The sequence below is a fragment of the Schistocerca serialis genome, chromosome 4 (assembly GCF_023864345.2).
Source record: "Schistocerca serialis cubense isolate TAMUIC-IGC-003099 chromosome 4, iqSchSeri2.2, whole genome shotgun sequence".
NCBI lineage: Eukaryota > Metazoa > Arthropoda > Insecta > Orthoptera > Acrididae > Schistocerca > Schistocerca serialis.
The window spans coordinates 602108408-602135350 of NC_064641.1; the positions used below are offsets into that span (position 1 = coordinate 602108408).

General features: G+C 41.3%; 1 protein-coding gene and 1 non-coding gene across 2 annotated transcripts in view; both read right to left on the bottom strand.

The window, feature by feature from the left end:
* The window catches only part of LOC126475388 (zinc transporter ZIP13 homolog), a 198155-nt gene that overhangs the window by 145575 nt on the left and 25637 nt on the right, over positions 1 to 26943 (bottom strand). The window lies entirely within an intron of this gene.
* On the bottom strand, positions 8800 to 8923 carry LOC126476761 (U4atac minor spliceosomal RNA). Its single transcript, XR_007587215.1, has one exon. It is a non-coding gene; the product is annotated as a U4atac minor spliceosomal RNA (small nuclear RNA).

Here is a 26943-nt window from a genome sequence, read left to right on the forward strand (position 1 = left end):
GGTTTCGCCTATGACACTGTAATTCTGTCAGAGACAGCAAAGGACCTGGAAGAACAGCTGAATGGAATGGACAGTGTCTTGAAAGGAGGATATAAGATGGAACATTAACAAAAGCAAAAGGAGGATAATGGAATGTAGTCGAATTAAGTCGGGTGACGCTGAGGGAATTAGATTAGGAAATGACACAGTTAAAATAGTAAAGGAGTTTTGCTATTTGGGAAGCAAAATAACTGATGATGGTCGAAGTAGAGAGGATATAAAATGTAGACTGGCAACGGCAAGGAAAGCGTTTCAGAAGAAGGGAAAATTGTTAACATCGAGTATTGATTTAAGTGTCAGGAAGTCGTTTCTGAAAGTATTTGTATGTAGTGTAGCCATGTATGGAAGTGAAACATGGACGATAAATAGTTTAGACAGGAAGAGAATAGAAGCTTTCGAAATGTGGTACTACAGAAGAATGCTGAAGATTAGATGGGTACATCACATAACTAATGAGGAGGTATTGAATAGAATTGGCGAGAAGAGGAGTTTGTGGTACAACTTGACCAGAAGAAGGGATCGGTTGGTAGGACATGTTCTGAGGCATCAAAGGATCACCAATTTAGTACTGGAGGGCAGCGTGGAGGGTAAAAATCGTAGAGGGGACCCAAGAGATGAATACACTATGCAGATTCAGAAGGATGTAGGCTGCAGTAGGTACTGGAAGATGAAGAAGCTTGCACAGGATAGAGTAACATCAAACCAGTTTCAGGACGACAACAACAACAACAACAACAGTTACTGGTCGTGTGATAGATGCTCACTTCTTGGACAGCACTGATGCTCTGGGTCGTGGGTTGGACACCAGTGGTCAAATTCATTATTTAAAAATCGTGCCGTTTTCCCTCATGTGGAAAACCAGTTGAAAGTTCGCGCATGTTCTTTAGTGACTGCAATTTTGTAACAAAGTTTCAACCGCAATTTTCTCTTTTCCTGCTGAATGCGCGTAAGTGGTTTCTTTTTTATCTTAGCAGGAGAGCCATTGTATCTGTGATTTCTTGCAGCGATGTCTGTCCCATTCAATAGGTCATTTAATAGTAGTTTATTAATTGCCTCTGCTTTGTATACGCGATAGTTTTCATGTAAAGTTAGCATTTTTCTTACTATTTTCACGTATTTTTCTCTCTTGTTGTTAGCTTGCGATTAATTTCTCTTAAACGTTCTGCAAGCGGAGACTTTCAGCCGTTTTCCCAATATGAGTCACCAAGGATGAGGTCCCACAGAAAGGTTGGTTCCTTGCGACGGAACCACAAGTAAGCACAACCGCTGCCTGACGCAACGACGTAGAGGTCGGCGTAGACACGCCTTCAAGAGTTTCCATACGTCACCACTGGAGAATGCTTGCTCACGTCAGAGTGGAGTGTTTGTGTTGCAGTATCAACATGGGCTCCTATATGTGGACCAACCACTGTGCCGACGAGTGTAATTTCGTCCAGCACAACACGAAATGCTTCATGATTTTCCAGAAATGAAATAGACTTGTACTGTAAACACAGTTTGATTTTACTAGAAAATATTTCCGCGAACTGCTTTAAATCTAAATATCAATACGACAAAACGAAAAACCTATGTAATATTCCAGGATACGCACTGATAGTAAGTTCCTAATAAAGTGAAACACGTCTGAATGTATACGTAAATAAAAATCGTGCAGAACATAAGAAGCCTTTTTTTGTAAAATATTGCAGTTTATATTTTCAGTGGTGCGAAAAATATCCCCAAAAGAAAAATTTTAAAAATCTGAAAAATAAAGGATTTCGCCCGATATTTATGAACCAATTATCTGACAACGACATGGAGCAGCGAGTTGCAGCATGTTGTGCTTTGTTGGCTCTACTTCCTGTCAAATGTGTGATGTACCACAGAAAGGATGTGTTTTTGTGGGGTAAGGAAAAATCCCCATTATGTGCAAGTGTTGGAAATAAAGTTTTATAATACGGGCCGACATTTCATCACAATACCTGTAAGGACCATGTGTTTTCTTTCTTTTTATGGAGGGGGTGGGGACGTGAATGTAAATTCTTATTTATTTAGACACGTTGACAACGTTGGTTAATACTTCAGCTCGAAGACAAGGGAATCACGAATGTTAAGAGCACATGTTCTCTGTGTAAAGATATGAAGACAAATGAGGGTAAGAAACCAAACGAAATGCAATCTCTCAAACGAACCACCGAAGACCACTGGTCCATTACAACAAAATACTCAGAAAATATCTCTGAAAAACCTCAGAAATTTTGTCGATGGAGTTCGGGCTCACCCTGTGTAGTGTTTTGACCAAGGAGTATACGAGGTTCTAGGCGCTACAGTCTAGAGCCGCGCGACCGCTACGTCGCAGGTTCGAATCCTGCCTCGGGCATGGATGTGTATGATGTTCTTAGGTTAGTTAGGTGTAAGTAGTTGTAAGTTCTAGGGGACTGATGACCTCAGCAGTTAAGTCCCATAGTGCTCAGAACCATTTGAGTATACGATGACGTCTATTTCTGGGTGTGAGGATCTGTAGCTGCATGCGTCGAGGTGCGTCTCTCGGGTTCACATGGGCAGACGGAAGTGTTCACTCGAAAGGTGGACGGAAAGTATACTGCCGAACAGCTGTTAGGGTTCGAAGGCTGCACGCCCGAATCTAAAAAATGCAGTGGTGTTGGAGAGGCACTTCCGACTGGGACACTTGCGGGTACTTCGATGTTCAAACTGGCATTACCCCAGTTTCAGAAGATATCTTCCGCAGCGATCCAGGGAACTGCGCGTCCTGGAACCGAAAAAAACAGGACCGGATAGCTAGTAGAACGGGTTCTTCCAGCTTTGTTTAGGCAGCGGAATGGTCTGGCTGAGCCGAGCTACGAGACTTGCGAGTTGCCTGGAGTGGCGCACCCGCAATGACGGACGGCGGCTTCCTGTGCTTGCGGCAGCGATGGGCGATACAGTCAGGCTTGCAGGGGGAGTGGAGAGGGGGTACGACAGCGCCAGCAGACACGCGGCTACCCAGAACCTCGCTGCGTGCGCCTCCTCACACAGCAGCTTGACTCACTCCTCACTGGGAAATTACAGACCGGCCGCAACAAACGTGCAACCAATCCGCATGGCACTATGCAAATGTGAAATGTGTGGTTCCTGTTGTTCCCGTCATGAACAGGGTTGTGCTCTACCAAAATTACGGTTTGTTAGATTTAATACTATACATTACTGACGAAGTAAATGGTAAGGCTACAGGTAACTCTGGTAGGGAAAGAAAGATAAATGAGTGTGTGTGAGAAACTGGGAGCCGACAAGTTCTCCAAGTTTTTTGTTTGTTTTGCACGTAACTGAAACCGCACATCGTTCAGTGCGAGCAGTCCGATGTGTATTTTATATCCTTACAAAATACAAATTGCAGTTTATAAGTAACCCATGTTAGATGGCCGCACAACTTCGGGACTTTTATGTAACCAAAGCAAATATTTTTGGTGCATGCACAGTTTACGCGTAAAAACATATAAAAGTCTATTCAATTATTGCTGTTATTTTGTACTGAATAGAACATTGTTAATCATGATCCAAGCCAGAAGTTTCTTGTTATTACTGGCGAGTGCAAAAGCTGTTTATGAATAAGAGAAACATGTTTTGTATAACCCGATCGATGTGCAACACACCTAACGTACTGGTAACGAGTTTACGATCTTAAGTGAGCAATGCTACTAGGAAAATTACCGTAGTATACACTTTTGATACTCTACGGTGGCCTACGGTAGTTTTTCAACTCTAGTCATGAATGCTAAGGTTCGTTTAGTGCAGCTCCCAATTTCTATAGTTTTCCAGTTATCTCTTCGGTTCATCATAACTACTACATCCCAAATCACCAACAAGCTTTGCATATCGTCAAAGCCACAGTGGTCCCCTACTCAGCGAATCGGTGTAGGGGAGGAGACGCAAGAATCCTGCATCGCTGCTTTTGGCAAGGTCCTTTTCTGTTTAACAGCACTGAGGGGGTCGCCAAGCTTAACGTCCCTATCCGACACCAACAGTGTCCCATGTTCTCGTTTCATCAGACGCTGTGGAGAGGTCTGGAATTTAATCGAGGAGATTTGCGCGAAGAATGGTGATTCAGGAACTTTACGCCACCACATCTCCACCCCTTACGGACCAAATATTGGCAGGGAAATACTCGTCCATCACCAGGATTCGAATCGACTTACCTCCGAGTCGAACGCTACCATACAAACGTGCGTTAGTGACCTCGGCTACGAAGATAGGCCTCGCATACTGACACTAATTGATTACCCAGCGTTTTCCGGCTATTTATTCAAATATTATACAAGGGTAAAATACACTCCGCAACAAACTTAAAGGATAACTTTTTCAAAACCCCGCAATGGTCCCCGATTGTGACTCTTAAGATAGAAAGTTGGCTCAGAGGTGCCTACAACCTTTCTCTGTAATGGTGCAAAAGCGTGGCGCCCTGCGATGTTACCCTCGGATTCTGCGACTCTTCAGACTGCAAGGTGTCGACTCACGCGAAAAAGAGGCCACAGCTCAGAAGTTCACCTGAGATGTAAGACGGGTTAATGATGTCACATTGGCACCAAATTTTACAGCAAGTCTGCCCAGCCGTGGACGTGTAATTCTATGGCAAGGTCGTCATACGACCGTCTTACCCACACTTCGCCCTTTCTTTCGACACCTCTGCGATGGAGGTGGGAACCGCGATACCAGCGTTGAAATCGGGCGGTTTGTCAAGAACGTCATCCCGTTGCTCACCACACTGCGAACTGTCGTATTCGACCCCGAAAATGTTTGCGAATCAACGCCCCAACGGAAGGGGTGGTTTCAGTGACGCCCTTTATACCACCCCCTGAGGCCTTTTCGTGTCGATTCTAAGCTGTGGCGTATCTGAGATGTTTTCCTTGGCCGCCCATAAGAAACCTGCGTGATTTCAACGCTAGGCGTCGTGGATCTGACCTCCATCGCACAGGCGTCAAAAGAAAGTGTGAAACGTGGGTAAGAATAATGCGACGACTTTCCCATAGTGCCACACGTCCACAGTGGCTTTGGACAGAATTATGGTGATATTTGATGCCAATGTGACATCATTAACCCGCCTTAGAGTTAACAAGAAACTCTGAGGTGTGGCCGTCTTTTCACCATGTGTCGACAGCTTGCTGTTTGAAGCATCGCCGAACTCGAGAGTGAAGTTGCAGGGTGCCATGCTTTTGCATCATTACACAGAAAGGTTGTCGACAGCTTTGGGTCGAATTTCAAACTTATGCATTGCAATGGGAAGCAATTACGGGGTTCCGGAACAGTGATCCTTTAATTCTGCTGCGCAATGTATAATCATGTCTAACAATCGGCCCAGATGTCCCAAAAAATCTGGAATTCATTATTAATGCAGGTTACTTTCGATTATTACTAGCGTCATTCCATTTCTACCCATAACCACATTCCCAGAAGTCAAATGTCACCAATCAGCCAGTTGTCCTTGCCTGCAGTCCGAGGAATGAACCTCTCCACGCTAGACTAACCTTTGAAAGCCTCTTCATCTGTGAGTAACTACAGCTACGTACATCAGTTTGAACGCGCTTACTGTAACCAAGCCTTGGTCTCCCTCTAAATTTTACCCCTCCACACTTCCCTACATTACCAAATTAACTATTCCTTACTAGGCTGCGTTCTATCAACAGATCCCTTACCACCACGTTAGTTATCTGACCTATCCACCTGATCATCAGAATGCTACTGCTGTACTACACTTCTTGGTAGGTAAGGTCTTATGGGACCAAACTGCTGAGGTCATCGGTCGTACTACACTTCTTGTCTCAACTGATTATCGCGTACGTTCCACCATCGTACAAGGCTACACTCTAAATACCTTTAGAAAAGATTTCCTAGCACTTAAAGTTACATGTTAACAAATCCCTCTTTTTCAGAAAGACTTTCGCCCTAAAGCCAGTCTGCATCATTTATATCCTCTCTATTCCGGACATCAGTTATTTCTTTGCCTAAATAGCAACAGTCATCTACCACTTTTAATGTCTCATTTTCTAATCTAATTCCCCCAGCATAGGGTGATTTAATTCGGCTACATTCCATTATCCTTTGGCTTAATTTTGCTGATGTTCATCTTACCGCTCGGCCATATCCTTTACCTTCCTGTCAGATTTACAATATTATTCTCAAACCAAAGTTTTATTTCTTCTCCCTGCATTGCAATTCGCTTTCCAAACTTCTCCTTGGTTTCCTTCAATACTTGTTGGACGTTCAGAGCAAGTAACGTCGGGGACAGTCTACAACCCTGTCCTATTCTCTTCTCGAATAGTATTCCCTTTCACGAAAGGGAGTGTTGTGTGATCGTAACGGACAGTCATTGAAGAGAATTGTGACGAAAACTAAGGGGACGACAGCTGCAATAGTCGCTGCAAAACTGAAAGCCGCACTCGCGAACCTTCTCAGCACCAAAATAACGGGAAGGGAGATCCGTGAGCTGGGAAATGCGAGGCAAGTTGAAAACTTATCAGTGATGCAAATGCCCGTAATAGGAAAACGTGCTGTCGAAGCCATAAAACCCGAACTAAGGGAGCAACTGAAGCAAGTCATTTGATCGGATGAGTCTTGTTCCATACTGTTTCCAACTTTTGGCTGAGTTTACGTCCCATGTGCGAAACATGGCGGTTCGGTGACGATTTGGGTAGCCATACCGTACTATTCCGTGGGTCCCACGGGTACTCTGCAAGGTTGCATTACTGACAGGGGTAATGTGAGCATTTCCGCTGGTCAGTTCAATCCCGTGGTACAATGTTTGTTTCCCTACGGTTTTGGTGAGTTTCAAGACGACGGGGCCCCTTTTCACACTGCTCGTATCGTACGGGACTGGTTTTGTGAGCTCGAAAATGAACTGTCGTACCTACCCTGGCCACCAGTCACCAGGTCTCAATGTTACTGAGCCTTTTTGGTCTACTCTGAACATCGCCACCTAACCTTACCACTATTTTGCAGGAATAATGGTAAGAGATTCCCTTGAAAACTACATGGGACCTTATTTATTCTTTCGGAGATGATTGGAACCTGTTTTGATAGCCAACGGTTTTCCATGCCATATTTTTGTCCAATCCCTATATATACGCTCATCATTCTGGTGCAGGGTAATTCCGGCCGCATGTTGCCAAGGTTGTTTCAAGTACGGTGCAGAAGTTTGGTGGGAAGCCCTTAGACATCCTCCGTCAAGTTCCGATCACTCCTCAGGCGATTTCCATACTTCTGGAGCCCTGAATAAAGACATTCGTTGCCGTCGATTTGCTTTGGCCGAAGAGGTGCACGCCTGGGTACAATAATGTCTCCGCAGGCAACCGCAAACATTTTTCCATAGTGTCTTTCCTCACAGAGGGATAAATGCATCAACAGCTACGGCGAGTACTTTTGAAATAATCAACATTTTATTTACTTTTTTCGATCCGTTTTGTTTTCGGTTGACTGTCCCTTATGCGTCATAGTGCTGCTGACCCTATAAATCGTTTGATCACATAAAGGTTCTATTACACTTCTTTGGGGCAAGACCGATGTTACAATCGTTTCCACGGAATGGTGGAAATGTAGCAATTCTTGGGTTTGAATATTTGGGCTTAGTCACTAAAGCGTTCACATCTCACATCACGTGACTTGCATTTGATTTCACAGTTTCAAGTACACACGTGGAAAAATTTTTGCGTGCTACAACAATGTTCAAAAAGGACTGACAAATGTGATCGATGAAACAGTCGGAACAATTACACGACGTTGGTATCAACAGTTCGAACAAATGACGATAAAATCTAGGGTCACTTACGGTGACTGTGCAAAAGCAGTCAGGACATACTCTTGAAAGAGATTGTAATAGAGGAGCACATTAAAAGAATTTTCTGTTTTACGTTCAGTTCATATCGTGTTATGCAACGGATTTCCCGGTTAAAAATACACTTTCTCCCGGGTGAAAACACACTTTTTCTGAGTTAAGCGACAGTATATTTTCCCTCGGAACTGCAAAACTTATCAATCCTTTGAATGGTTATGGTTTTATACATAGGCGTAGAATTTCCCGGCACTTTAGACAACGAAACTTAGAGGAAAAGACACGTTTTAGAAATATCTTTTATGTGCACCAACATGAACGCTTCGTATTTTCGTATTACGAAAGTGTACATTGGAATTCCACCGAACACGGCATGTTACCTTCCGAATCATTGAAATCGAGATTACGATGCGCTTTTTTAAGCCAGTCATAGCTCATGTCACGTGATCTCGCCAGCCGATGACAGCGGATATTCAGAGCATAGGACACGTGATGTAGTCAACCAACAGCAACATCACTGTTCAGTAACACGAACACACAACCAGGAAAAGTTAATAGTTTAAATTAATATGCTTAGCTTTGTTATAAGAAAAGAAAAGCTTTCACATATAAAATTGGACTCTAAGATTAATAAGCTACAAGAGAAGCTAAGCTATCGCATATGATGTTGATCTTTTTTGCTCGTGTAACAGTTTAAGATATAGTATACAAATGTGCCAGTAAAATTTTTAATAATGAGATAAATGTCTGATCTCCAGGGTTCGAAATTCTTCTAAATGGCTCGTCATCAAAGAAATGATTTTTAAATGAGAGTCAAAAGCTCTTTGATTTAAGAAATTCGTGGTACATTCTCGCACATAGTTCAACTTACGTAAAAGGATATTTACTTTGAAAGTAACGCTTTTCAAACCACCATTCGCAATATTTTCCTGCGACCTGTTAGAAATAGGTTCGTTTCAGCAGCAGCCAGAGAGCGCAAGTAACGGCGAAACCGCGCTTGCGCAGTTACCATGACGTAGGGGGTGTTAGCAGCAATGCCCTCACTAGACGTTCATTGGGCATTTTGCTCTCCCAGACAAAGCCCTTATGTACGTACGTGTAAAATATTAAAAGATCATACATATGTCAGAAAAGAAACAAGACATCAGAGGATATTGCAAGAGCATCGGAATTTCGTGAAGCATACTAAAATGTGCACATTTAAAGTGCATACTTAAAATGCACATTCGCATGTCCAGATTTCCAATGAAGTAGACCTCGACCTGATATTAAGCTTTTCAGTGTGGTTTTCGGGATGTAAATTTTCTTGGAGCACCAGTACTGTATTGTATCATGTTTATTTCTTTATTGTAGCATAATGCCATACGTGCACTTGAAATGCAGCAAACAGTTGAAACTAGCCTGTTTCAAATACATTGACTGCCTCTGCGGAAAAAGATTAATGAAAGTCAAATTTCTTTAGCAAACAGACAAAAATAACTTCATTGTTCTGCTCGACTGTCAGAAAGGTGGAAATAAAATAAAATCTGAAACTAATAACATATTTTAGCCTTCTGTAATTATGTGAATGTATTTTAATTCACTTGATAGCTCCCGGCCACAGATATCCGAAGGGGAAACAGCAAAAACGGGTCACGTGGAGACTACCCACTATAACTCACACTGCTCTGCGCGTAAGCCCCGGATTTACGATATTTGTGAACAGGGTTAATACTAAAAAAAAATCGAATTTTCAAAAATATGTTCATCTTGTAGCGCACATCTTTCTGAAAACTCTGAAACATAAAACATATCTGTTCGAGAAAATGTAAGACATGTTATTTGGTCTTAAGTGTGCCAAAATGCAGTGCCACGCCTCTTCATACAACATTCTTCTATAGCACGTCACCGTTATTTCGCTCTGTGGAATTGAAACACGTATATTTTGTAATGGATGCCATCAAACCTACACAGGACAGTGGAAATTGAAATATCCTGTGGTGCCTCTCCTGCTCCCCGTTTGAAAGCCTGCCCTCTTTAAAAAAAAATCTCGAAATTAATAGCGAATGGGATTATTTGTAATCGGGAGAACAAGAACTCTTCAGAAAATTTGCACTCTTTATTGTCTAGCTAATAACTTGCTGTTTTGTGGGACATAAAATTAACTATATGATACATAAAACCAATAAAGACAAGAGACAAGCAAGAAAGTACATATTTCTTCAATCCTTAGCTCCTAGCATTTTTTTTTTCTCTCTAATCTTGATACAGCTTCACATGGCGTGCTTTCCTTTCTGCGAAAGAATCTATTACTTCATCAAAGTTCGTCAAACGCTTTGCTACATGAAAAATCGAAATGTTATCTAATACTGAAAAAGTTGTTAATACAAATAATACCCAAGACTGGTGTGGTTTCTCGATCTGATTACGTCTATTTTGTCACTGTCTGCTAGGTAAAACAAAATAGGCCTTTCTAACATTGCAGCAATTTTGGAACACACAGCAAATAAATGAGACTGTTTTGGCGCAAATAGTCATTTTTATAACACGAAAGAATATAATTCACGAAGTACCAATATCAAATGCCTATAAGGCCTACTACAAGCAAACGGCTTTATGTTAGGAAATAGTTTCACATTGCATTCATACGAACCAGTTTCTCAAGCACGAGATCGAAAAGTAGTATTACGAAATTTTTATACAAATTTGGAATCGTCTTATTCTTCCATATTTGTGTGATGTCCCCGTTATTCTCTTTTCTCGTTCTAACAAACAATCTTGTCATAAAGAATTCTGTAGCTATTCTTGCCATTGTCAAAATTTGTTCGCCAATTAACTTCACAAATCCTGCCAGAATCACAGGTTTAGTTATCCCGCAATTATTCTCCGGTTAGGTGATGTCACATATTCGTACAACACGTTTTCCGTGTTACTTCCAGAATAGAACTTCAGCGGCTGCTAGCCGGGGACTATACAACTGGTCCTTACTAGAGTAGCGTTCTGGCCAAAAATTTTCTGTCAAAATTTCATTTTCTTGGGTACACCGAGAAGATAATACGTAATCTTTCTCACCTGTTATTCCTGTTAGTCGTTTATTTCCACTCTGGTAGTCTGAATCTATGGATTTCGCTAGTAACTATAACAACGTTGAACATTTGCAACCCAATCAACTACATAATCAGACGGCGATTGGCGTTCATCTGTTCGGCTTTACTCTGCTCAGCTCGTATAGCCCCCGTGTCCCCTTTTGTCTGCGGAAAGTTTATTTCTAGATGCGACGAGGATTCTCCTGACAGAGACATCACGTACACTACGCACCCATTCAAAAATCAACTCATGATTCATTCAGAAATCAACTTAAAATGTGTTCAAAAATGTTCAAAAACCTACAGGGATGCGTTTCAAAATCATGAATAATCGATAGACCAACGTGTGCTGGATGCTAGGCGCTTTGTGAAACAAGTTTTTTTCCCCATAAGAATATGAATTTGGCGCCCCCTTTTGCCGGTAGCATCTAGCTGCTTGCTGCGACTGCTTGCACAGCCAATAGCCACATTCCTGTAGCCAGAAGCGGGAGAATCTACTACTAAAACGCGACTCAACTGCGCATGCGCATGTGCCCGCTCCTAACTGCTAAAACGAATCTAATGGAAACGGTTGTGACATTACGCTCATCGGAGGCAATTTGTTGTTATGAAGCATTGCATAGTCTTCCTAAAGCCTTTGACACATTTTGCTGTTAGCAGGCGCTTGCATGAGCACTGTGTGTCGTTGTATATGGCGCATTTCCTTTGCAATTTATGTTCATTTTTTTCTCTCGTTTGTGTTTTATTGTTGAAGTATCTGCGGTACGGGGACACAGTAATATCCTTTGGTAGAGTATCTGTTCTTACCAGTCAAAATTACAAAAAAATAACTGAAAACTAAAACAATGAAAAATTCCCCGGATGAAAAAGTTCCCGGTTGTATACACCCTGACAAACGATGCGCACGAAGTATCCAACGTTATAAAATACAGAGCAACTTAATACGGCGAACGACGCAAAGGAGTGCAAATAAATACTTCTATTAACTAACGCTCATTAGATGAAAACAGTACTCATCGAACCTAAAAGTCAAGATATGGTGTCGAAGCAGTGTTAAGATTCTTTACCCCGTAGTTCCCCATTCCAGTAACGTGCGCAGGAGGAAAGCTTCAGTTATTGTCCGAAGTTGCGACTACATAAAGAACATCTTGAGGATGGAAGCGAATAGCCAGCAGGCAGCTTGCTGCTGTATACACAATTAACGGGGCTATTATACTCCGGCAGACAACGGCAGTCACCAGATACCAGTCGCCGCCATCAACATGGGACACCGCGTAGGACTTAACCGTCTCGCAACTCTTATGTACTATGGAACAAAGAACGGACACAGTGCCACCAGCAAACGGGTGGTGACCCCTTTCGGCCTGTCCAACTGTGAACGAAGATGGTGCGTAAGGTCGCAGCGTTATTCCATATATTTTAGAAACACAACATAGCCACATACCAGAGACTTCAGTGATCAATAATATATTCTTTTTCACTATTTACAGCAGTCTGACAACGTTCGGGTAACTATTCCCACGACTGTAGAAATCTCGTGGTTTTGAGGCGAAGAACTCGTCGAGCCATGTTCGGAGGACATTTTTATCGGAAAGGAAGTTCCGTGAAAGTTGTACGACAGAGAGCGGAATATATGAACATCCGAGGGAGCAAGATCAAGTTAATAATGCTTAATAATGTATAGTGTTTTTTTCCCAGTATGACAGAATGCGGGCTGGCGTTATGGTGGTGTTGCATCACTTCACGCAGTCTTCCTCGTCGTCGGTTTTAGAATGCGTCTGCAGGACGTCTCAGTTGTTGACAGTAAACATCAGCATTGATGTGTACACCTCGAGGAAGCAATTCGTAATTCTGTCGCTGTTCCCCAGATGCGTAACATTATCTTATGTGAATGCGCGCAGATCTTTGTGCTGGGAGTTGCTTCTTTGTTTCGGCTCGACCATATCCTTATTTTCCATACAAACACCATTTCTTGCCACCAGTAATGGCACATGATTGGAATGGTCTGTGTTGCTCACGAGACAATTGATGACGAGCAAGCGGAGATGCATATATAATCACCCACTGATTTTTGTGATTTTGACTGAGAGCATGCGTTACCCATATACCCGATTTTTGAACCTTTCCCATTCACGCAAATGTGGCACATTCGCCAGTTCTCGAGTACACTGCCAATCATTGCGGATTAACACTGTAAACGATTTTCATCAAAACCCAAAGGTCTTCCTAAACGTGCAGAGTCACTAATGTCAAAACGACCCTCCTTAAAATGAGAAAAATATTTTCTTGTGGTACTCTGTCCAATTATACTCATCCACGGCGCAAATGTTTCTGGCCGCCTCCGCTGCTGTCACCTCAGTACTGAACTCAAAGAGAAGAATATGTCAGAAATGTTCAGATTTTTCCACTAGGCATTCTATTTTCTGGTATCCACAGATTTCTAAATGACAAAATGACAATACGTAAACTCAAATAGCAATCGTGAATTACAAATAAAACATGACAGTCGTTAAGTAAATCCACAGCAACCGGAGTACCAACAAGTAAAACAAAAACGCAACGAACTAATGCACGAACCTAATAATTATCATCAATATAGCGAAAACAATTATTTTAACGAGATCCACACACAGAACCAGTCGTATCCGCCCCACCTGCCACTATCCTAACTGAGAATTGCGGCCGGCCGGAGTGGCCGAGCGGTTCTAGGCGCTACAGTCTGGAACCGCGCGACCGCTACGGTCGCAGGTTCGAATCCTGCCTCGGGCATGGATGTGTGTGATGTCCTTACGTTAGTTAGGTTTAAGTAGTTCTAAGTTCTAGGGGACCGATGACCTCAGAAGTCAAATAGTGCTCAGAGCCATTTGAACCATTTTTTTTGAGAACTGCGGGACACAGAGATCTTTAAAGGAGAAGGAAAGAAGAAAGTTTAGGATTCAACGTCTCGTCGACATCGAGGTCATTTGAGACGGAGCATACGCTCGGAATGTTCGGAGGATGATGTGGAAGGAAACTGGCCGTCCCCTTTCAGAGGAACCATCCCAACATCTGCCTGGAGTGGTTTTGGAAAATCACGGACAACCTAAAACAGCATGGCCGGACACGGATTTTCGAATGCGAGTTCAGTGTGCTTAACCACTGCGCCACTTCACTCGGTGAAGGGAGATACAGGGACCGAAATTATGTACTGGGGTCTTTTCGTCAATGAATACAGTTAAATCTGATTAATACGTACAACACGTGGAAGAGAAAAGACTGCTTTAACTCAGAATTACTTCTAAGTCAGATAAAAATATACAGTAATACACATAATATATTTCACAGGAGAAAAAAAATACAACGGGCCAACATGGGTAGACTTTAAAAACGACGAAGACTGAGTGCAGCATTAAAAGAAAATATTTATTCGGTTCCGCTTTAGAGAAATTAGAGATCGTGTTGTAATTTGGTACACCGAACTGTACCAACAAGACAGTTTTAATATTAAAGTGAAAAATTATTCTGAACATGATCTTGCCCTAAAGATATCAGATGATTTGGCTCGTTTCACTTTTCGTGCGTTAAGTGTATATACTTCATCCTACAAATTTATTAATGAATTCAGAGCTTTTTCACTACAATTTTTCGCACTGACGTAGCGCCTGAAAACATCGATTGACTGAACACTTCACTTCACTCAGTTTAGCTGTATCGAGATTCAAGTCATCATCTCCATAACTGTCACCCGAAGCAGGTCCACCTTCTTGATCCCGCACACGCGGCGAGATTTTCATCAAAATGTACAGAACTGCCCAAATCTGCACCCTCCAGTAGAGCTAGCTCATTACTAGGCACGATTTGACAATCGCCACCGAAATAATCATCAGTTGCAGTTTATTCCATTACGGCACCAGCTTTACGCAAACAAGATGTTGACAGTGGAGGATGACACCAGCTGCCAGGCAGCTGAAATAAATTGCACGGCTTGCAGTAAGTTAATGGAGAGATTTTCATTTCCTGTATTCGTCAATGCTATCAAATATTGAACCAGTTTTTCTATAATGCACCTTGAAACTTGCAATAATTCCCAAATCAAGCGGTTGCATAACAATGGTACAGTTTGGAGGGGAAAATCCACTCGAACATTTACCAGAATTATTTGGAGTGAATGTGCTGCACATCGGTCAATAAGAAGAAAAGTCCTCTTTTCCCTTTCATTCATATGCCTTTTATTTAACCACTATTCCATTAAAATCAAAGTCATCTAAGAAAATTTAAAAAGGGAAATGGATAGGTTGAAGTTAGATATAGTGGGAATTAGTGAAGTTCGGTGGCAGGAGGAACAAGACTTCTGGTCAGGTGACTACAGGGTTATAAACACAAAATCAAATAGGGGGAATGCAGGAGTAGGTTTAATAATGAATAGGAAAATAGGAATGCGGGTAAGCTACTACAAACAGCATAGTGAACGCATTATTGTGGCCAAGATAGATACGAAGCCCACACCTACTACAGTAGTACAAGTTTATATGCCAACTAGCTCTGCAGATGACGAAGAAATTGAAGAAATGTATGATGAAATAAAAGAAATTATTCAGATTGTGAAGGGAGACGAAAATTTAATAGTCATGGGTGACTGGAATTCGAGTGTAGGAAAAGGGAGAGAAGGAAACATAGTAGGTGAATATGGATTGGGGGACAGAAATGAAAGAGGAAGCCGCCTGGTAGAATTTTGCACAGAGCACAACATAATCATAACTAACACTTGGTTTAAGAATCATGAAAGAAGGTTGTATACATGGAAGAACCCTGGAGATACTAAAAGGTATCAGATAGATTATATAATGGTAAGACAGAGATTTAGGAACCAGGTTTTAAATTGTAAGACATTTCCAGGGGCAGATGTGGACTCTGACCACAATCTATTGGTTATGACCTGTAGATTAAAACTGAAGAAACTGCAAAAAGGTGGGAATTTAAGGAGATGGGACCTGGATAAACTAAAAGAACCAGAGGTTGTACAGAGATTCAGGGAGAGCATAAGGGAGCAATTGACAGGAATGGGGGAAATAAATACAGTAGAAGAAGAATGGGTAGCTTTGAGGGATGAAGTAGTGAAGGCAGCAGAGGATCAAGTAGGTAAAAAGACGAGGGCTAGTAGAAATCCTTGGGTAACAGAAGAAATATTGAATTTAATTGATGAAAGGAGAAAATATAAAAATGCAGTAAGTGAAACAGGCAAAAAGGAATACAAACGTCTCAAAAATGAGATCGACAGGAAGTGCAAAATGGCTAAGCAGGGATGGCTAGAGGACAAATGTAAGGATGTAGAGGCCTATCTCACTAGGGGTAAGATAGATACCGCCTACAGGAAAATTAAAGAGACCTTTGGAGATAAGAGAACGACTTGTATGAATATCAAGAGCTCAGATGGAAACTCAGTGCTAAGCAAAGAAGGGAAAGCAGAAAGGTGGAAGGAGTATATAGAGGGTCTATACAAGGGCGATGTACTTGAGGACAATATTATGGAAATGGAAGAGGATGTAGATGAAGATGAAATGGGAGATACGATACTGCGTGAAGAGTTTGACAGAGCACTGAAAGACCTGAGTCGAAACAAGGCCCCCGGAGTAGACAATATTCCATTGGAACTACTGACGGCCGTGGGAGAGCCAGTCCTGACAAAACTCTACCATCTGGTGAGCAAGATGTATGAAACAGGCGAAATACCCTCAGACTTCAAGAAGAATATAATAATTCCAATCCCAAAGAAAGCAGGTGTTGACAGATGTGAAAATTACCGAACTATCAGCTTAATAAGTCACAGCTGCAAAATACTAACACGAATTCTTTACAGACGAATGGAAAAACTAGTAGAAGCCAACCTCGGGGAAGATCAGTTTGGATTCCGTAGAAACACTGGAACACGTGAGGCAATACTGACCTTACGACTTATCTTAGAAGAAAGATTAAGGAAAGGCAAACCTACTTTTCTAGCATTTGTAGACTTAGAGAAAGCTTTTGACAATGTTGACTGGAATACTCTGTTTAAAATTCTAAAGGTGGCAGGGGTAAAATACAGGGAGCGAAAGGCTATTTACAATTTGTACAGAAACCAGATGGCAGTTATAAGAGTCGAGGGACATGAAAGGGAAGCAGTGGTTGAGAAGGGAGTAAGACAGGGTTGTAGCCTCTCCCCGATGTTGTTCAATCTGTATATTGAGCAAGCAGTAAAGGAAACAAAAGAAAAATTCGGAGTAGGTATTAAAATTCATGGAGAAGAAATAAAAACTTTGAGGTTCGCCGATGACATTGTAATTCTGTCAGAGACAGCAAAGGACTTGGAAGAGCAGTTGAATGGAATGGACAGTGTCTTGAAAGGAGGATATAAGATGAACATCAACAAAAGCAAAACAAGGATAATGGAATGTAGTCTAATTAAGTCGGGTGATGCTGAGGGAATTAGATTAGGAAATGAGGCACTTAAAGTAGTAAAGGAGTTTTGCTATTTGGGGAGCAAAATAACTGATGATGGTCGAAGTAGAGAGGATATAAAATGTAGACTGGCAATGGCAAGGAAAGCGTTTCTGAAGAAGAGAAATTTGTTAACATCCAGTATTGATTTAAGTGTCAGGAAGTCATTTCTGAAAGTATTCGTATGGAGTGTAGCCATGTATGGAAGTGAAACATGGACGATAAATAGTTTAGACAAGAAGAGAATCGAAGCTTTCGAAATGTGGTGCTACAGAAGAATGCTGAAGATTAGATGGGTAGATCATGTAACTAATGAGTAAGTATTGAATAGGATTGGGGAGAAGAGAAGTTTGTGGCACAACTTGACCAGAAGAAGGGATCGGTTGGTAGGGCATGTTCTGAGGCATCAAGGGATCACCAATTTAGTATTGGAGGGCAGCGTGGAGGGTAAAAATCGTAGAGGGAGACCACGAGATGAATACACTAAACAGATTCAGAAGGATGTAGGTTGCAGTAGGTACTGGGAGATGAAAAAGCTTGCACAGGATAGAGTAGCATGGAGAGCTGCATCAAACCAGTCTCAGGACTGAAGACCACAACAACAACAAGAATTTTTATTGGATTCGTATCCCACCTTTACACCTTTGATACATTTCGGATTCTAGGTTTTCTATCACCAGTGCGCGGAGTTTGTCAGAACCATCTGTATTTGTGGCAAGAAGAACTGTCACGCTATTTTACTTTTCCTCCCTCCATGACATGAGTCACCCTTTTCAGCTAAAGTTTTGCTAGGAAGACTAGACCGGACTCGTCACAGTTGTAGATGTTTTGAGGTGGATAATCCCTTACGATACACGGCAGAACCTCGTCCACCCAGTGTTGCCTCGAGACGTCGTCCACAGCTTTCTATTCGCCTGAAATTATTCTCCCTGTGATTTCATGACGATCTTGGAATTCTTGTAAACATCCTGATGAAGCCTTGAAAATCAGCAGTGATGTTTATAGTCCTAGCTGAATCTATCGCCTTTGCTTTCAGCATGCCGCCACAGATCGGTAGCGTTGCGGCCTGTTTTCTCTGGAACCATGGAAAAAGTGCCTTTTCCAAATCTACATATCTCCCCTTCTCCTTGAAAGCGCGTTTTGTCGTTCAGAATACTGTTCTTCTTCTGGTGACTGCATAGTGTTGTACAGACATTTCCTAAGTCTGAAGCATTTCAGATTTTGTTTTGTGAGGCTTAGCATCCACCTCTCGTATGAATTTTACTTACTTATCCAGTGTGAAACTTTTCCTTTTCTGTTCTCCATGGCAAATCGAAAGAGACTGAATTACAGATCCACTGTTAAATAATAAACTTCAGCCAGCAATTTTTCATTTCTCGACTGATTTCTCGTATCGAAAACAATAGTAGCAGGAGTGTCTGTTTCCATGCAGGATGCCGCCCGCTCTGGTTAACCGTGTCTTTGTCTGAAATCGCGGAACCGCCCGTTCGCTGTACTTGCGCAAGTCAACCAAGTTAGGGAAAATATGAACGGGCTTCTTTTCAAACAACAATACTCCTTACAGCTACGCAAAACTCAATTCATTTCACCGTAATTAGTTACGTATAAGGGTTTAATTACGTAGATATGCATTACGTATATATAAGGTTTAATTAACACGTTTTTAAATTATACTCGTATTTTGCTGGGACCGACAAAACTTTACGTATAAATAGTCATAAGCAGAACAGAGTTATGTAGAAATCAGGTTCAACTGTATGGAGATTTCAACAAATGAAATGTATAATTTATTAAAGTATAATCTTTGGAAGTACACATTTCAGTTATCTGAATATATTGATACAGATGTCTGTCCGACACCCCAATTGACAGAAATTGTAAATATGAAATAGTTAAAGCCGATGTAGGATTTGTAAAACGTGATTGTTATTTAATCTAACGAATATTACCGAGTCAATATACTTTCTTGTGACCCATTAAGGGGTTTACGCATCCGTTGCAAATATTCATATCCTCATACAAAGTATAAGGGCAATAGTTCTTGTCTTACATCAAGGTATATCATTCCGTGTAGCGAAGTACGGCTCTTTTTTCAACCTTGAATAGGTCGCGAAATTAAAACCACAGCGAAAATCCGGTGGAGATTTGCGCATATCTGTTGCACAGTATCTCTACTACGCGTATCACGTCATGTCGCACTTTTCAGTTCAGAGTGCACAGTGAGCATGTAGCGATACCTAGAACAATTGTGTGTCCCGCCAAGTGTGAAGCGCTTGTTCAGGGGTTCCGCCTAATTGACCCAATGAAACGCTAGCTTTGAGGACGGCATTTTGGCACAGGCAACGAGTTACAGACCAGCGTCGGGAATTGGCGGAAATCGTAGGCAGCTTTTATGAGGTGGGTATTTGAACGATGGTACCACGCCATGAAAAATGTCTAACAGCAAGTCAGAGCGGCAACTATGTAGAGAAGTAGCTGGAAGGTGTAGCTAAATACTGCAAACAAAACATTTTTTATTTTTACTGTGGTTTCCTTTTCACGACCGATCGAAGATTAAAAAAAAATAGCCCCCGGTTACTATGGTTTGAAGTTCAACTAAGTGTATTTGTATGAAAACTTGGAACAGAATGCCGCCGACACTGCCGCTAACACATTTTATGTGCCAAAGGTCATAGTGGCAAACATGTAGTTTTCTTAAATTACTTACGTGAAAGAATTCGTTGTTAGCTACATTACGTGGAAAAGACGATGGTTTTTAATTAGCAAACACGGGAAATAAACGGCAGTAAGAGTTTCTTCACATTACTAAGATAACTAAAAAAAATAGTCTATCAAAAACGCGCGGGCGATTCCGAACATTCTATGCAAGATCGCCTTTATGTGAATTTAATTATAATTTTAGTGATCGAAACTCGTTGCAATTAACTGCAAATTAGGGAAACATTGTTTTGAAATAAAAAGCCAGTAAATTTTAATTTCCCAAATCACTCCGGATTAATTTCGAGGTCGTTCCTAATGCCACTGTGAAAGAAATAACATCGAAAACAGTTACTGCTTATTATTGTTATCTATTGGTTCATTCTTTTTACATAATTTTAAAAACAACAAGTTACGCTGTCCGAATACTCGACGAAGTATTCTGGAAGTGTTCAAGCATAAGTGCCTCCTTTAACTGCCAACAGAGTTAAGGATGAGCACTTAAGTCCAGTAGAATCTTCATAGTTTGCTTTCGGATCACGCTTTTAGTTCACCTGCTATTCCTATATTTGGCCATCTCCTCATTGAGGATGGTTTGAAAACTATGTTTATAATTATCATTACTATTGTTACTGTCACGATTTTTTTCATTTCCTGCACGAAATATAGTAGGTCTATTATTTGTAAATCAAAAGTATAGATCAGGTAAGTGAATTAGATTCCGACTTTGAACACGTTTAGAAGGTACAAAATGGATGCGTCAGTTTAGTACTGCACCAGTAAAATCAGTAAGGCACGTTTGCTACGGTAATATACGTTTCTCTCAAGTCCACAGGAAGTCAACGGCATTGCTCCAGCAAAGCTGCTCTCGGCGAAGGGGGCTAGTGAGTAGAACCATGTGTGTTGAGATTATCACGAGGGTGCTCTATGGGGTTCGGGTGAAGCGATTGAACTTTCCACTCAATGTGTTTGTTTGCTGAGGAAGAAAACGAACTACGTTTGCATCAAATCATTTTTATAGATTTCTGTCGATACACTTCTACTTTGAAAGACATAAACTTACAATAAACGGGTTTCCTTCCATATGAATTAAATGACGCCACTGGGTAGCCGCACAGTGTGTAGTATGCGTGTTTCGTGCACTGGTCCATTTGCATGGAGAACGGTACCAACGTGGCTGGTCCTGTCACAATTCACGGAAACCTCCTGCGCACCTCTACTCTATAATCAGTTCGTTGGCTGTTGCAAGTCAGCAACTGTGATGAGTTCGTAGTCCTGTTCCTCCGAGAGCTTAGCTGCAAAACTGCAAACTCCGGTCATTGGTTTGAGTAGTATCCGTTGATCACACGTTCTCCATGACAAAAACACAGAAAGAAACTGTTGTCATCGCCTATTAACAACGGGGAGATGGTCTAACAAACTATTCAATTTTAGGTTTTGTCTGTCTCTTAGTTGCCAACGACTCACCAGTGCAGTTCGTCCAGTAAATGAGGGCTCGACTTCATTCGTCCAAGATAGCGGTATTTTCCTTTGCAAATTTCGTCCTGCTCACAAACTTGCAATGGGCTTTTCTGTATATTTGAAAGAACCGGATTGCGGGTCGTTGGTTTGCGAGTTGGTTTACGAAGCTCTACTCTGATATTAACGTCTTTAGTTTTCGTCTAATTGCTTTATGTTTCCCAGAGTTATTGTTATGTTTGTGATTCTTTCTGCAAATTATCAATCTTTGCACAAGCACAATACTGCCTCTGCCCTACTTTTCCGTTGATGAATGAGAAGTCCTCAGTCACACTGAACCACTACATTAGTCTAAGTTTGTGGATGTCATGTTTGAAGAGAACACCTAGGCGACTGATAACGGCAGGGGACTCTATTAAAGATTGCGGTTCACAACTGTTAGCAGATCACAGTGAAGTTGGCAACCTGCTACTAGCGTACTGTGTTTGAAGTTTTGCACAAAATCAACAGTGGCCCCTTCCGTTGAGGGCTGAAACAGGTGTGCAACGAAATCATTTTACGCTATTGACTACCTTGTTAAACACGCAAAACTCATTTGCGGAAGAGATCGTTCGTATTTTAGTAAACTGCGCCCGAGAGAGTATCAGATGCATCTTTCCAAACGTAAGAGTTATTTTACAGTACAAAAGCTATCAGTCTTAAGTACACTGTACATTTAAGGTAATTCTCATATATTATTCCGTCTCAGATGCACATTTTTAATTAGATCACTAGTTTTGATCACTCTGGATCATCTTCAGATCTAAGTAGTTGCGTCAGCAACCCGTCTTGTCTACTCTGAACCACATATCGGAGTACTGTACATGTCTTAAGCTTATACCATATTCGTTGTCACTGGTTCCTCTGCGGTCAACTGTTCACATTTGGCAAGGATTACGAAATCAGCTGAAAAGGAAGAAAAGTGACTACTTCCTGCAGCGATTCAGGAAACTGTGAGAAAGAACTATAATTGTTTACAGCAAATCAGACAAATTCTTATAAAGACGCTATGTAGAGTGCTTGGTGTTTATCGTTGTGCAACGTACTCTAACTTTTTTAAATACAGAAGAAAGGGTTTATGGTTTAATGACACGGCAACAGTGAGGTTATTAGAGATGAAGCACTAATTCGACTGAACAAGTACACGTGAAAAACGCAGCCGCTGCCTTGTCGAGATACTATACCGAAATTTGGCCGAAGTGATTTAGAAAAATCACGGGAAATATAAGCCAGGATTGCCGGATACATATTTGAGTCTTATCTCGACCTTCCTGTATACGCGTTCATAATCGTGGCATCTGATCTGTGACACCTATCCCACATGTTATTTTAATCTGGACGGAATTTAGATGACACGTCGCAGTTCGTCGACAAAATTACAAATTGGAACAATAATATCAGAATGATTACTTCGTATGTGCTCCCTGACAGGAACGGTCAGCGCTTCCGGAATAACAAAACCAACGGCTGTAGGTGATAACAGGGGGACCGGTATTAGAGCGGAATTCAGTCGCCACTTGGGTGCAGACAAGCACCAAGACAAGTGGCTTCCTGCCAACGTCTCGCGGCGAACAAAGAGCGCTTTGCTGATTAAGTCAGTTTGTCAAGGTAACGGCGAACGTGGTACGCTAGTGTTTCTTGTCATTCATCCTGACACGTTAACCCGTCTGGCGAATGTTCCCCACAAGTAAAAGTAAGACAGTGGCCAAGTCAGAGAAAAATTAACGGCGTACTTAGCAACTCTTTATTCGTTAACAATTGAATTAAGTATAGCTATTCTGATGGAAATGGGAGAGAAAGGGGGAGAGCGACAGAGCTCCTTTCCCTACTGGGAGTGGTTGGATCAACGTGGTTATGATATTAGACCTGTTACCAACCGCGTCGTAACAGACTACCACAAAGCCCACAAGACATGCTATTACAGGGTCTTTGGTGTCGGGTGCTCGATGCATGGGATAATCTGAACTATAACCTTGTCCGGGAATTGGACTCTACATGTGTCTCTTTAGCGCTGCCCGGATTCCCCGATTTGGTAACATCGCTGCCAGCAGAGTCAACTTTCGTAGACAACGTGTTAATGATAGTGGTCACGGCCGAAACTCTGTCTAACATTTGTTTATATAATGTTTTTGAGGTATGCAAGAGAGCTGTGTGGGTGATGATTACCATGTGTGAATTCCTGCATAACACGACAATCACATTTCTGTAAGTAAGATTGCTTTCCATTACAGATAAGTTTCCACAAGGGTGTAGCAACTAACATATAGAAATAACTACAATTTGAGTCGTCAATGAAGATAACGCCAATGTTAATTATTTCCCGAAACGTATCGGACGCAAGACAAATTAAACAGTCACGGCTACCAGTGATGTCCAGAAAGAAAGCCTCAAAATAATCGCAGATGATATATCTAACCAGTGCTAATAAAAAAATCTAAATTAAACTGTGCAATATCTGGGAGTCGAAACATTAAAAATAAAAATTACATTTTCGAGCAAGAATGCAGAGGACTGTCCACTTCCTTACAGAATGCGATTTTTCGATTAGAAAGTGATAAGCTAGTTGTAGAGTTAGCACCATCTACATTTAATTCTCCTTGAACTGTCAACGAAAAAATACAAATCTCATTGTTTTTTCCGGATAAAATTCAGTCGTCAGTTGCAAATATAATTTTATCATGCTCCACCGATTTCGACAAACTGATTTGTCATCTTCAGAAGCTTAGTATTGGTTTAGCAGATGTCAATATCTGCTTCACAGAAGCATAATGCTGTGATATGTCCAGAAATGTACATATTGTATGTGATTATTGCAAACACAGATTGATAATTTACAGTAACTAGATCACAATTATGTATCTGTTCTGCTGCCAGGAACATGTGATTAGTTACTGTAAATCGTAAATCTGTGTTTAGTATAATCACATACAATATGTACGTTTCTGGACATATCGTGGCATTTTGCTTCTATGAAGAAGATGAGGACATCTGCTAAACCAATACAAAGTTTCTGAAAATAAAAATTAAATTGTCGAAATATAAATATGATAATATAATACTTGCACCTGAGCACTGAATTTTATGCTGAAAAAAATATGCACTACAACAACTGAAAATTACAGCCATGAATAAAAAATAACTCACATTGTCTTCTAAAGTACGTGAGGCTTCTTTATACTAGCTTTGTACATATTTTCAGTACAGTTTTTTGTTACGCATGTGAACTCCTAAAAGGATAGGAGTGGCGAAAGGAAAAGAAAGGATAGAATAGGATAGGATACGATAGGCGAAATGATGGCAAGGAAAGGATAGGCAAAGATATACCTGTCAAGCAAGAAAACTGCAAAGTAATAACGTTCTAACTGCAGAAAAAAATTGTCCCTATCCTGTCAGAAGGTCTATCGCATCCACTTACTAAAAAAAGAGCTAACATCTTCCATTAACATTACTTCAGCAATTTTGTAAGGGAGAAAAAATGTGACAATTTACTCTCTACATAAAGCATCCACATGAAAGTACATAATCACGAATGTACTCTTGAAAAGTAGTTCTCTAATGGTGCATCATAGTATCTGATGAAACTAAGAATTGGCACATGTTCGAATTTCAGCGTTCTTTACTTTATATATGATCTAGCGAACCTTGCAATGCTACACAGTTATTACAAATGTATGGGAATTGGATACACATCCTAATTTCTTTTTTACCCCTCTCTTTGTCCAACTCCCCCCCCCCCCCCCCAATACATATATAGCATATGTCTTTTCGAACATTTACTAGAGTAATGTATAAAAACTTCAAGTAATTTGTCCACGAAGGTGTAGGGATTTCTGGTAACATTTCCCCTTCATATATTAAATATATATTTGGATATTGTATGTATTCAGTGTTCCTTAGAGTATCACGTAAAAATCTGAAGTACTTTTCGCGATTTTTGGTAACAACGTCAAGCAACAACTTGTCTTCGTATAGTAGTATAGAAACAAACAAATAGTTACAGTCCAAATCACAATCTCTTTCGGTTCTCATACTCATCAAGTGACCAAAATTAAATTAACCAGGCCCAGTGAGGAGTATGGTACAAGGAGACACAGTTACTACCAAAAGGTAACCATCATCAGTTAACTAATTTTAACCAGATGAAGTTTGCGACAGCTGAAACCGGTCACCATCAACAGAAAAAAGGAAATTTTTCCTGATACAATGAACTAAGGCTTGAGTATTCATGTGTCAAAGGAAATCGCACAACTGCTGTTGCAAGCCAACGCCAGCATTGCGACGACGTATGACACAGTCTTGTAACTGCGGTACAGCACAGAAAGGAAGCCAGAAGCGAGCTATCTCCAAGTTTCAGGAAATACTTTTGCAACCAAATGACGTAAAGATGACTCGGCTGTGCAGCTAAAGCAGCGCGAATAAAGTACAAAAGTCAACTGCAAAGCGCATAAGGGTTATAATTACAAGGGACAATCAAGAGGTTTCCGTTTGAGAGCGTTGCTGCACCGTATAAGCAACGTACCACGAAATCCGCTGCGGGCATATAAGCACCGACATCTAGACAAGGGAGTAGTTTTTTCGAATTTTGTGCGGTAAATACGGAAATGTAAACTATGACGACGATATTAGCAAATGCGTCCAAACGGGACCGACGTGTGGCTGTTCTTTTCATGGCTGTCGAATGACAAACATCGATAGACATCCATCGCAGAATGAAGAATGTTTATGGATCAGCATATCTGTCGAAAACCATCGTTGTGGAGTGGTGCGCCAGGGAATACTAACTTCCTAACGCACGTCCCCCACATCGCAAATATCGCAACGCAGGCGTTACAAGTGAAGTGGCAGTTACTCTAGCACCCGTTCTACAGTCCTAATCTCTCCTCATCCTATTATTACGCCTTCAGTCCCTTACAAAAGGCCTAAGAATGGTTGGATGATTGCCTCAATGCTCTCGGCGATAATAAATTTTGGTATGTCACTACAGCGTACGCTCTGGTGAAATCCGTTGCTGCAGTGGTTTTCAATACTAGTGATTACACTTCAAGCAGTGGATCAAAATACGTGAATAGATTTTCAAATGATGAGATACGGTGCAGAACCCATGACGTACAAAGGCAAGAAGCGATTGCCACTCGGCTTCTACAGTACTAATGCGCTGCTGGCCAGTGACCACTGGACGACTTCCATGTGCTGGCTCAAGAATGCGGCTGGGCGTGTGAGTACCTTCAGACCACGTGCGAGTGTACCTGCTGACCACGTCAGCGACCCTAAATTTCTGACATGAAAGCTGCGTTTCAAACGACAGTACACCTCGGGTGTAAAATCGTAAAATGAACTGTAAGCGACCAGCTTTTCGTCAGATAAAATTACCATGAGAAGTTACGAGGTGAAACC